The sequence below is a fragment of the Ostrinia nubilalis genome, chromosome 21 (genome assembly GCF_963855985.1).
Source record: "Ostrinia nubilalis chromosome 21, ilOstNubi1.1, whole genome shotgun sequence".
Lineage (NCBI taxonomy): Eukaryota > Metazoa > Arthropoda > Insecta > Lepidoptera > Crambidae > Ostrinia > Ostrinia nubilalis.
The window spans coordinates 6,339,973-6,353,489 of NC_087108.1; positions in this window are offsets into that span (position 1 = coordinate 6,339,973).

A 13,517-nucleotide genomic window follows, 5' to 3' on the forward strand; every position below is an offset into this window, starting at 1 on the left:
ATTTAAGTTTACATGGCTATAAAAAAATTAATAAAAGAGATAGCGATCTTCGGATTTTACCAAAACTTCTCTAGTCTATCCCCATTTAAACGGTATACTAATCTTGTTTAAATAATAACAATAACTTCACAAATTCCTTAAATTAGTGCATTGACTCTACTCGGACTGATTTGCGAAATTTGTGTTTATAGCCCCTTTTGTGTGAATAGCACGTTATGAAACACCTAACAGGTAAAAATTATTTATCTTATGCAATGTAAAAACCTTTTCCCTTTCGTTTTTCAATGTGGATTTCTTGAAATTAAAGACGAAAATAATTATTTTGATCGTTTATTAATTATTACAAATTTTGTTCAAAATGTCCGCCTCGGCAACGTATACACTCACGACATCTTCTTCTAATTTCGACTGTAGTCGTATGTAGCCACATTTCTCTTTTTATTACTACAAAGGCGTTTTCTATTCGTTGTTGTAGTTCTTCTATTGTTTGAATCCGTTACGTACACCAGTTCTTTAGCTCGTCCCCAGACGTAAAAATCTAACGGAATTAGGTCTGGGGAACGTGCAGGCCACTGTAAAGGGCCATCTCTTCCAATCCACGAGTAGAAAACGCCTTTGTAGTAATAAAAAGAGAAATGTGGCTGCATACGACAACAGTCAAAATTAGAAGAAGATGTCGTGAGTGTATACCTACGTTGCCGAGACGGTCATTTTGAACAAAATTTGTAATAATTAATAAACGATCAAAATAATTACTTTCGTCTTTAATTTCAAGAAATCCACATTGAAAAACGAAAGGGAAAAGGTTTTTACATTGCATAAGATAAGTAATTTTTACCTGTTAGGTGTTTAACGTGCTATTCACACAAAAAGGGGCTATAAACACAAATTTCGCAAATCAGTCCGAGTAGAGTCAATGCACTAATTTAAGGAATTTGTGAAGTTATTGTTGTTATTTAAACAAGATTAGTGTACCGTTTAAATGGGGATAGACTAGAGAAGTTTTGATAAAATCCGAAGATCGCTATCTCTTTTATTTATTTTTTTATAGCCATGTAAACTTAAATGTTCAGTCAATTTTTAACTTTTCGGAAAACTTCAAAGCTGAATTTAAAAAAAACTAGATGATATTTGCCAGTAAATTTAGATTTGATGCAACCCTACATCAATGCACGTCAAAACAAAATATTTACTTTGAGGCTACGCCTAGTAGTTTTTTTTTAAATCGAAATTAAATGATGCGATTTGGGTATTTTGGTGAAATTACTAAAAAAATTAATATAAAAGTAGCCGCCTGGCATGGAACGTGTTATGGGGGCTGAAAATATAGGAAATGACCCATTCTATCCACCAAATCATTTTGGCACACGATGCGCCAAACACCCTGTATGATTTGATTACAAAAAATATCAAAATAAAATCATCTAGGCAACTTAAAACTACTTCATCTTAAATCCCACAATATTTACGCCATAATAAAATCATATTTCAATACAATACACACGCAACAATAATTCTAGCACTGTACACTTGATTGAATGCATAGACTTGATCAATCAATGGGCACAATTATGTATAGACTGGGCACAATAGGAGCAGATTAGACCTTTTGTTCGGTAATGCTCTATGCTCGATTTACAGCTCTATGGGACTCGGGTAGGCAGAGAAATTAAGTTTAGCATCGATCATAATAGTGGTTGGTTATTTGAACTATTACTTGATGGGGTTATCTTAGAAACCCAGCTCGTCATTTAAGGGTCAAATTGATATTCAGTTACCTACCACTAGACTAGTTTCCTAAAAAAAATTTTAGCCGGTCGGTTAACTTATCAAAAATATTGGACACGTATTTTTTTTGTTAATCGAACAAGGTAATTGCGAAATAATGAACCGTTGAAGTTCCGCGTGACGTCATAAAGTGCTATACTTTTAAGCACACCTTGATGTCACGGGCTACTTCTTTTGAACTTTGGCGAGCTTTATCTCTTTTTAGTCTGAAAAAGTGATAAATAGGTATGTGTCGAGTATTTTTTGATAAGTTAACCGACGGACTAATTCAAACTCTTGCTTTTTTACCCAGGAAACATAAAATATGGATTTTTCATTCTAAATTGTCAAATTGATTGCCTATGATCACACCAGGATACCTAACACAATGTTTTAGAAACATCCAACCTTATCTAATGGAAAACTTGACTATAGTAAGTAACAAAGATGTTGTGTGTGTATTGTTATAAGACAAGAGCTGTACAAGCTCTTTTGTTCCTGCATGCTTTTCATCAAATAAGACGCTCGTCAGTACATCTACCTATTATACACTGAGGTTTCTATGGTGTTGTGATAGGTGTTATTTTCCGACAAAAAGTTTATAGTCTGATGTGCTGTCGACTGTACACTGTACAGTCAGCGTCAAATAGTTCGAAACACCCAAAGTAGCTAAAAAGTTCGCAACACCTCTATGTTACAATGGGAATTAGGTTGTGTTGCGAACTTTTTAGCTACTTTGGGTGTTTCGAACTATTTGACGCTGACTGTACGATACTGTATGACGTATTCCACTTTGAGCACCCGTTCAAATAGCACCTGCACGAACAGCGCCTAGTCTATTCCACTTAGAGCAACTATCGATAATTTGGGCAGGTGTTATAAGTGGAATTGAATTTATTTTTACAACATATTCCTTAGAGCACCTACAACACAGCAGCCTAGTACTGGCTGCTAATTTTGTTGGACAGGACGTTGAATAGAACAGATGCTATTCGTGCAGGTGCTATTTTGGCGGGTGGTCAAAGTGGAATACTGTACATGGTCTAGTAGTTTATTAAATTTTATTGCAAATGCGACTATTTATGATGTGAACACTAATTGCAAAGATGCAAATATTTTAAAAGGAGGAAGGTTGCTAAAGTTTACTTTATGCTACTTTACTTTATGAAATCTATGGATTATTCAGCACTGCAAAACCTATTACTTAAGCGAAAGGAGGTAAACGACATCATACTAAACATTTTCGTTACAGAATCGCTTCTATTCCAACCTACATAAGATGCTACAGTGTTTAGCTTGCCTGCCGTCTGTACCATTTCAATCTGCTTTCGTGGCTTCGAATAAAATAAATATACATAATATCTGAGAGTAAAGGTATCCTTCGCTGTAGAGCGCTTCCAAAACGGATGCTTTTAATGCCATTCTGAATATGGCATGCTAGGAATTTTCCATACTGCACGTAACTTTTCGAATATCGGACGGTTTTAGAGTAGACCTTCGTGGACGTAGTTAAAGGATATTGGAGAGATCGGACCTATGGAGAGATGACGTGATTTTTAGCTGCCGGCCATGTTTTTTTGGTATACTAGTGTTGTAGCAGGGATAAATTAAAGACACTCCAATCTCAAAAAGTCAATAGATTGATATCTAGCTCCTTAGGATAGTTTGATTACGGGAAAATAATTAGGCTGGGTTGCACCATCTTACTTTAACTTTGACAAACGTCAAAAATCTGTCAAACTCCATACAAAAAAGATTGGTTATCATTATAGTCACGGTTTAAGTTAGGTGGTGCAACTCAGCCTAAGACCACAACTAAGACTTACAATATGGTGTATTTATCTGTATTAAACATTTTGGTACTAAAACAGACCTAATATGGCCCAAGGCTAATGTTCAATATAGTGCTATGCTTGTTATTGCTTTACCTTTAGATATTGCAAGTCTAAATCCTAACATAAAATTTAGGGTCAACAAATCCCCAATTATGCCGTTAAAAAAACAATAAACCATTTCGTTCCGACATTAAAATTACGACAATCCTTTGAAATAAAATGGCGGGCATTTCGATCCGCTAATCGAGATTTAAAACATCGGAAAAGCTAATGGTTTTCCGATATTTTAAATTGCCTACATATTAATCCAATGGTTTGTTAACTCCATCTCAAAATTCACACAAATATTCGAAGAAGTTACATAAAAAATAAGTCCTAATTAGGTAGGTAGGTAAGCTATACATTTCTGATTTGTGGCTTCAGTAATGACCACCGTTAAAAGAAACACGTTGCTTTACGTAAAAAGTAAGTTATGCGCCTACTTTTTATTCAACTTATTCTGTTTAATTAAGTTATGGATTTGTACCAAATATGGCCACGTCCATAATATCTAGCGCCTAGGTTCACTGTCGTTTCAAAAAGTCAAAGAAAAATGGACTTGGACCTATACTAGTATTAAAGCTTTACAAGATGCATAATTTTAATATTACCTATTACATTTTTATTTCATGAAAGCTTTTAAAAGAATATGAAATACCAAAAATATTAACACGACGTAACCTGAAAACATGGTCTATATTCTTTGACTTCCATTCTGCGCTAGCCCTTACCCTGCTTCGTCTTCTCAACCATTTGCAAACAATACCAAAATCGTATTACTTCACGTCGGAATACTCAAATAATAGAAGCTATTGTTGTACGAAGAAACTCTCTCAAAATGGAAACGTTCATTTTGACTTCGCACAAGTAGTTTTTAAGTTATTCTGCACTTTGAATTTGAATCCAGTTTCGTGCCTTGAAATTGTCAAGGTTTCCCACCTTGGAGATCATTGTCGGTGGGCATTTGCTCCTTTATTTAAAGAAAACTAGCTTTTCGCCCGCGGCTTCGCCCGCGTGGAATTTTGTCTGTCACAGAAAAACTTTATTGCGCGCGTCCCTGTTTCAAAAACCGGGATAAAAACTATCCTATGTCCTTTCCCGGGACTCAAACTATCTCTATGCCAAATTTCATCAAAATCGGTTCAGTTGTTTAGGCGTGAAAGCGAGACAGACAGACAGACCGACAGACAGACAGACAGAGTTAATTTCGCATTTATAATATTAGTATAGATAAAATAAAATAATTGCCAGTGAAACCACTAGAAGCCTCTGTTCAAGTTTATCAATAAATTGAACCAGCCGCAGGATATTTTAACAGAATTAAATGCTATTTTGTCAGTTCCTGAAGATTTTAATCTTAAAAGATTTTCAGTTACAGTCAATTCGCTATTAACATTTTATCTTTTAAAACTTCAAAAACATTAAATCTAAAAACAAACACAAGATACTGATGAACTTTAAAAATCGATAATACCTACCTACTAACTAAAAACATAGTTACACTTTTAGAAAAATAGTTAGGTACCTAACTAAAAATGTTTAAAAGATGATAAGAGCATGCAATTTTGTATATAGAAAACTTACTATCTAAAAATATCTGGCAGATACTTAACGGCTTCAACTTAGCTACTATCTGAAACCTGATTACTAACTGATGAAGTAGACCCTAAAATCTTCTAAAATATTTACACATCACTGTCTTTTTCTCTTTGTATATTCAGAAGTTGTGCGCCCTGAAACTTGTATGTATGAAAAAATATTTGTCGTTCTGACGCGAAAGGCATTTTAAAAAGAGCTGCTTTGTATATTTATAGTCTACATTTTTACATTATCTTGTTGTAGAAACAAAATGTATCGTCTGAAGCTTTACTGTTATAAACTCAGAATTTCAGAAATAGTGCGTTTTGTTACTATTTTTTTAACAAATTTTTAATTTAAAACCATGCTAAATTAGATAATAAAATGATCAATTTATGAATACAGTTTTAAAACATATTGTACCGAAATAATGATTACAGAAAAATAGGTACCTGTTGCCTGTATGTTTCGTTTACAATATTAATATCTACTAGCATTCCGTCCGCGGCTTCGCCCGCGTGAAATTTTGTCTGTCTCATAAAAACTTTATCGCGCGCGTCCCTGTTTCAAAAACCGGAATAAAAACTATCCTATGTCCATAAGCTGTGCGAGTCTGCACCATGCCCATGCGGCAAGGAAGTCGAAGAGAGCCGCGATCACGCACTTTGGGAATGTAACCTCTATGACGAAGCTCGAAAGAAGATGCTGGATGCGATACGGAGAGCCGAGCAAGGACCTGTTTATCACCAGGACCTCACGAGTAGTCGCAGTAACTGGATCGCGCTGCGCGAGTTCGCGCACTCCTGGCACACAATCAGGCGAAGTTATGAGAAGAAGTGATGACATTTATCAACGATAGCAGCCCGACGCGAAGTACCGTATTTGTGGTGTCAAGCCCCAGAAGGGGGAGAATTGACTATGAGAAGGGACATGGATCCGAGAAATTTATAGGGAGTCAAGCAAAGCGCCCGCCCGGGGAAAAGAGCCCAGAGCAAGTACCCGCGCGCTCTCTCGAGCTTCGGTTCGTACGCCGTGAGGCAGGAAGAACCATGGGTGGTGGTGGGTTATCCTATGTCCTTTCTCGGGACTCAATGCCAAATTTCATCAAAATCGGTTTAGTGGTTTAGGCGTGAAAGCAAGACAGACAGAGTTACTTTCGCAATTATAATATTAGTATAGATTTACAATTTATTTGAATTTGGAATGAGCTGGAGAAATGTGATACTGGTCAGTGTCGTCCATATAAATTGTGGACACAGAAAATAGGTCTTGGGCAGCGATAAATTGGTGTTGAATAAGTAAAACTTCACTTGAAAATTGTTGTTCAGCTGCCTGGGGTCTCTGAGGTATGGATAGCGCTAATAGAAACTGGCAAGTTTTGTATCACATGACGTTGAATAATAATGACTGCTGATTAACTATCTCTGATTGAAAAGTGAAATAATGATGAGGATACTTACGCCTGTATTCACAAACGATACTTGCATAAGTGAAGCAGCAAATCGAACGCATAGCGTTGAATAGAGCTCTGTGATTGCTTTATGTGTCCCCCTGTGCGGTCACGCGCACTGTGAGACCTCATAGTAATGTTAGTGTCTCTCTTTAAGTCGATTTTTACCCGACTACGGCGAAGCCAAAAGGAAGGTTATGATTTTTTAGCTCGATGTATTACGGGTGCCCTCTCAGACGCATAACATTTTTCATCATAATTTAGTTTGGCATAACAGTATTTGCATAAAGTTTTTTCGCATAAACTTTGATATGCATAGTTTTCTAAATGCATAATGGTTTCTTAGGCATAATAATAACTTTCTCTAATTTTCAATACCATAATTTAAATAATCATAAATGTAAAGAACATAATTTTTATATTCCTAAAGTTTGTTTTTAATAAAATACGATAAGCATAATGTAATTATTTATAACATTAAATGTTATAAATAATTACATTCTTCAAAGTCATAAATATTGTCTAATAAGAGCAACCAACATTGAAGAGTAAATAATTATGTATTTGTGATGTTGCGAACGCTCCTCCTTCCACCTTTATACTCTTTCGGCCTATAGATTTGTAAAAACTAAATTCTCTGTGTCATTGTCATTTTTGTTCTTAATTTTTGACCTGTCTCTTAGAAAACTTAAGTGACTTAACTTCGTGAAAATACATTGTTTGATCTCGAATCCCTCTTATCTATTATAACGCACATAATATACAGTCCACATTTCTTTTTTACAACATTTAGCTTGCCTGGTCTGAAATTATGTAGATACCGACTGGCCGTGGTCTCTTCCACGTGGTACTAGTCTGCCCTATACTAGAGTGTAATTTAAAAGCCGGAGGCGCGGAGGGAGTGCGGTCCTCGCTTGCTGTAACATATATCCGGCATGCCGGGTATATGTTACGCCAGAGTGGAAGGACCGCACTTCCCGCAGCGCCGGAGATAAGGCAATCCTAATGCTTGCTTGCATGCTTGCATGCTTGCTTGCTTGCATCCTTGCTTGCATGCATACTTCCTTGCATGCTTGCTTGCTTGCATCCTTGCTTGCATGCATGCTTCCTTGCTTCTTGCTTGCATGCTTCCTTGCTGCTTGCTTGCATGCTTGCGTGCTTGCTGCTTGATTGCATGCTTGCTGCTTGCTTGCATGCTTGCTTGCTGCTTGCTTGCATGCTTGCTTGCTGCTTGCTTGCATGCTTGCTGCTTGCTTGCAGGCTTGCTTGTTTGCATCCTTGCTTGCATGCATGCTTACATGCTTCCTTGCAGCTTGCTTGCATGCTTGCGTGCTTGCTGTTTGATTGCATGCTTGCTGCTTGCTTGCATGCTTGTTTGCATGCTTGCTTGTCCATTTATATTTGTTAACTTATATTTTATTATGTATAACATTTTTATATTTCATATTTTTTAACATTATGGTATTTTGTATATTATGAATGGTAATATTTATGGCATTGGTTTAGATGCCAATAAATGTTATGCCTAGAAATCGTTATTAAAAAAACAAGAATACAGAAAAAATATATAATAAAATATTATTATAATAAAAGTGGTTATGGCAAAAAAAAATATGCCTTGTGATTTATTCTGTATGAACGTTATGCGAAATGATGAGTATGCCAAAAAACTTTATGCACTCTTAAATTATGACAATATTTTTTATGCAACCGAATATGGACCCATGTATTACGTATGTATGCCTATTCCACCGTCGTAGTGCCTAAACTATTCGTATTCATACTATTCATCCTATATGCTACTCGAGTCAAAATAAAGAATCAATTGATACCTGCAACATTTAACATTATAAATCTTCGACGTACATTTAGAACTTAAAAAAAAATTGATACTGTAATTATAAAAATCTGATACATTTTAAAATGAAACACACATCTTAGCCGAAGGAATCGAATTTATTGTTACAGTTTCTTTTAGGTTTTAATAAAATTGTCAGTTTCTATTGGCGCAAGCTATAGGCCTAAAGAGCGTCTGGAATATTTATTCGACTGTATCAACCCTTTGTCATTAGGCCTACTCCTTTAACTCTGAAAACGGGCGCCGTTTATTTGGCCGGCATTGTAAACTGTAAAGGGAGTTACTTGTTTAGGTATTTCTCGTCGATTTGAAGCTGTATCTTTCTTCATTTTCATAAAGGCTATTTTTGAATAAAAAAGAAATATTAAGACTAGCCTGATCGTTTAAATTAGAAATTTGTTGGTCTAACAAAGAAAAAAGTCGACTGGGAAAAATGCTATTTCAACTTTGATGCTTTGATGATTTTGGCTCCTTTTGTCGAAGTCGGTTAAAAAATTAAACGATTTCAACGCACATTTCTGCATTCACTACACCACTTTACAAATGTGGTGAAAATAAAGCAGAGATGTATATTGACCTCGGTTTTGCTATCATGATTTCGCGAGCATAGTGTTAGCTATACTCGTGTATCGTTTAGTTTACATAATATTTGGCGCGAATACAGACGTATCTCTCAATCAGGCAAATGACCCGTGAACTGATTTAGTTGACGCGAGTATCTGCGCTAGTTTGGCATCAGAGCTTTGGTTTAATTGTAAGCATTGTCAAATAACATTGTTTTAACGCATTCATTATACGCTTTTGTGCTTGTGTCGATTAATAACTTTGACGAGTTTACCAATGTCTCCATAGATCAGTGGACAGAGAGCAGTCGCTCGGCGAGCGAAAGATCGTGGGTTCGATTCCCACATGAGGCAGTTAACTTTTTCAAGTTTTGAATGAGTTTGGGATATCTTTCTTTTAAACAACGACAATGTTGCTCATGCATAATCATAATACGGGCTGCGTTCACTTTGAGTAGATCACAGATCGCAGAACGCATCCTATAACCTATTATGAACACGTACAAGTTTACCTTTATATGCATTAAGTGCATACCAATAAAAATATCGTTTTAGTAAAACAGTAGTTTTAAAATTAACTATACTTCCGTCATGACCGGTTCCTGGCGTCACGTCTGGATATCAGAATTATATCCAGCGGTGCTAACGTGGGAAAATTGCAGGTTGCCGGCATAATGCACGTAGATCAGCCAGCCTATTTTGTTATGGCTAGTAACGGTGACTGGGAGATTTTTTTGGAGGCGTAGCTGAGGAGATAGATAATCTTTTAAAGTATGATCTATTTAATATTGATCTCTGTGTTTCTGGAACTTACTTACCTAACGTTTTTTAACTTCCATTTTTTTGTTTTTTGTTATTTTTTTCGGTTTTTGCTGGCCGCTTCCAACTGGCCAACCTAGAAGTCACTGGAGGTGGCCTATGTTATGTAAAGTGGACGTCCTGTGGACGAAATAATGATGATGAAAGTAAAATTTCAAAAGTAACCGTCATTCTTTAACTTAGAACGTTCCATTCGTTATTTAATATTGATGAGGTGTTTGCCAAATAACATAATAAGTTGGATTCGATGACACAATTAAAATTTAGACAATATTTTCTATCGTGATTACTGTAACTTAATAATAAACATCACGTTAAGACCCGTGTCTTACTATATTAATATTTTCTCTCTGTATGAAATAATAATTTTTAATATCCCAGCAAAGTTTACAAAGGCCTGTTTGCTTTTGTTGGGCGACAACACCGTCTCCACGGTGAAATTGGAAGGCAAACGCAATTTGCCCGGCGAGACGACGTTTTTCAAACATAAAAATGTTATGAGATTTAAAAGTTTGACGCGACCGGCGTTAACTGAGTGCTGTAGTTAGGATATAACTGGGAAGTTACTCATTTCGCACCTATGGATGAACTGGATGAAAGATTTTATAACTGTCGTTTTTTATTCAACATAAAGGATGTCCACTGCTGGACAAAGGGGTCCAAAGATTGCCACAATGAGCAGTCCTGCGCTCTTCACTAGATCGTCGATCCATCGAGTTGGGAGGCCTACCTACATTACGTTTTCCATACCGTTATTCGGGAACTTTTTTGCCACATTGGTCATATTATAAATTTTCTATCGAACGGTTTGTATTACTTTTTAAACTCTATGATAAATAAAGACATTGCCATAAACTCTAACACACGTGTGCCACGTATTTTTTTTAAACAGTTCAAAAGATACCGTGATGAGAGTGTTCTATCAATACGGGTAAATAAAAGTATGAAATACCTAAGCAAATTCATCGAAATCCATAATTATCTTTAGTTTCCATGAATCAATGCTAATTTACCTATAAAAGCAAAAAAAATTAAATGTTAAAAGGTCAAACAGGTAATTCCTTAGGGATCCGCGTAAATTATAATAATAATTTCTCATAAATTTACGTTTGTAGCTATAAAAATAATTGCAGAATATTAACTAAAATTTTACTTTTGATGTCAAATGTTGTCTGGTATCATACCATTTGTTCCCAAACCGTATATTAGGTTAATTTTCTGGATAAGATCTACTTCCAATCATTGCAGAATATTTAACTATACTTTTGATGTCAAATGTTGTCTGGTATCATACCATTGTTCCCAAACCGTATATTATATAGGTTAATTTTCTGGACTTCCAAGTATTTTCACTTGATTGCTCAGTTAAACACCAGTTTATTCAAACTTTCGTCATTATACTTTTCAGTCTGTCTGGCTTTCAGACCTAACTTGAATATTCAACACATTGTTTCCAGAACGTTCTGCTGTACACCTTACATTTTGAATGGTAAGGTTCAAATTCGAGTAAGTAAAATATTTGACCGTTGAACTAAAGCGAACTAATTTATCAAAATGCTTCACTCTGTTTGCTGGCTGTTTAAACTTGAAGTTGGTCATTATAAAAGTTAAATCTGGAAGCTTGAATTAAAGTGATTGTCAAAAAGGGGTTATTAAAGGTCTCTATTATTGGGTCAGGTCAGTGGAAATTAAACTCCGTATAACTTTTCAGCACTTTCACAGTATATTTCACACAACACTTTTACAATATTAATATTTCGTCCTTAACTGTTACTCCGCTCAGCGCTCGATCAAGACTGACTCTCGCTCTGCTATCGAATGCCCCGCTCAAACACCCCCACCACAAGTCGGTGTGCTGTGATTGGTCGACGCTTCCGATTGGCTGACGTCTCTGATTGGGCTTTTGTAATTGTAGTCAAATTAACAACTCGTAACAGAAATTGATTGAAAACTAAAGAAAGTGTATAATAATAAAATATTTCTAAAAATAGTTTTATATTTTACCATTATAATCGACAATAAATATTAATAAAATTACCGGTAGTTATTAAAATAATATTTGTTGCAATCCTAGTTAATTGAACCAAAATAAACGGAAATCAAATAAAATACATTAAATAAAATAGGTTAATTATTACTTCATTGTTACAATCAATTTAAAAATTACTAAAATAACAATAGTTATTGTATAAATATAAATATGACGCTAACAGCTCGGCCATCCTACTTAAAGCGAGTCCCATCGCTTATTATTTCATTTAAACAAAAAATATAACATGCAATATAACATAATTGACATTTCATGGAAAAAAAACATCCTAATAGACTTAAAATAAATATTAGAACTAATTCAAATTGGTTTTATCTACAAAACTAATCATAAAGAGTTGGTGTAAATTATAATTACCTATTTCATTTAGATATATTAAAAGCATATAATAAAGTGGATATAAAGTCACCGACATCATACCATTTATTATTACAACAGACAATCAACATGTTACAAGTGTTTCTGAGAGAGGACATTACCCAATTTAAATTTACTATTTACTCATCTTTTGCAATGTCATTTTCAGATGATTCAGACTCAAAATTTTTATTGAAATTCATCCAAATCTACCCACTTTTTCGAGTAAAAGGTGTGTCCTTAATAACAAACCTGTCAGTATCGAGGACTATACGGTAGGGATCTTGATAGTTTACTACAGGTTTCCATCTTTTTATTTACCATCGTGAGGTAGGTACTTGCCTCTCCACGCGTACCAGGTCTCTATCATTGTACTGTGTGGCCAGTGCTTAAAAATTAATGGCATACTTTACCTTCTGTTCCACTTTTACAATTCTGAAGGGCTCTTCGGTGTAGTCTTATGTTAGTAATGTACCAATACCAACCTGTATGTTTGTAGGTGCTTATCCTATCATTTGTCGTCGCCGCCATGGATGGATGGGGATAATGCATCTAAAATAGTGCGATAATCTAAAATATTTAACCTGCCCACTAGTCCTGGGCCTTTTGAATATGCTTTATATCGTAGGACACGACAAAGTCTTGAAATACTTTATAATAGGTACATATCGGTTTCTGTGAGACTTCCATAATATTTTTATAATTGTAAGATAATATTCCTGACCTCTCAAACCACGTAACGTGACCTTTACATCGATTTTAAAATCTAGCAATTCGCAATCAGCAGAAACTTGGATTGCGCGCATTGTATACATACATGAGAACCTCAAGAGTCAAACTTAATATCGTTAGGGAATTATAAGGATGTCTAGTTTTTCAGTAAAGGGATGACCTTACAAGACGTGGCGAAAAAGAACACAAGTTCATCGCCATTAATAAGAGAAGAAGAAGAAGAAGAAGAAGGAAGACCTTACAAGACAGGACGCGCCAGAACGTCTTCCACTAAGTACGAGATGATATTATCTGATATTATATTGATCTTCTAGGTACCGTGGCAACTACTATTCCAAGCGTAATGACCATTATTAGCTCCTACACCACTGAGGGTTGGCAAGGTTGCGTCATCATTTAGATAAACCATTTTTAGGTTCAGAGAATTGGAATCTGAATGAAAGAGCATTTACTGCCTAGATTGATGCGA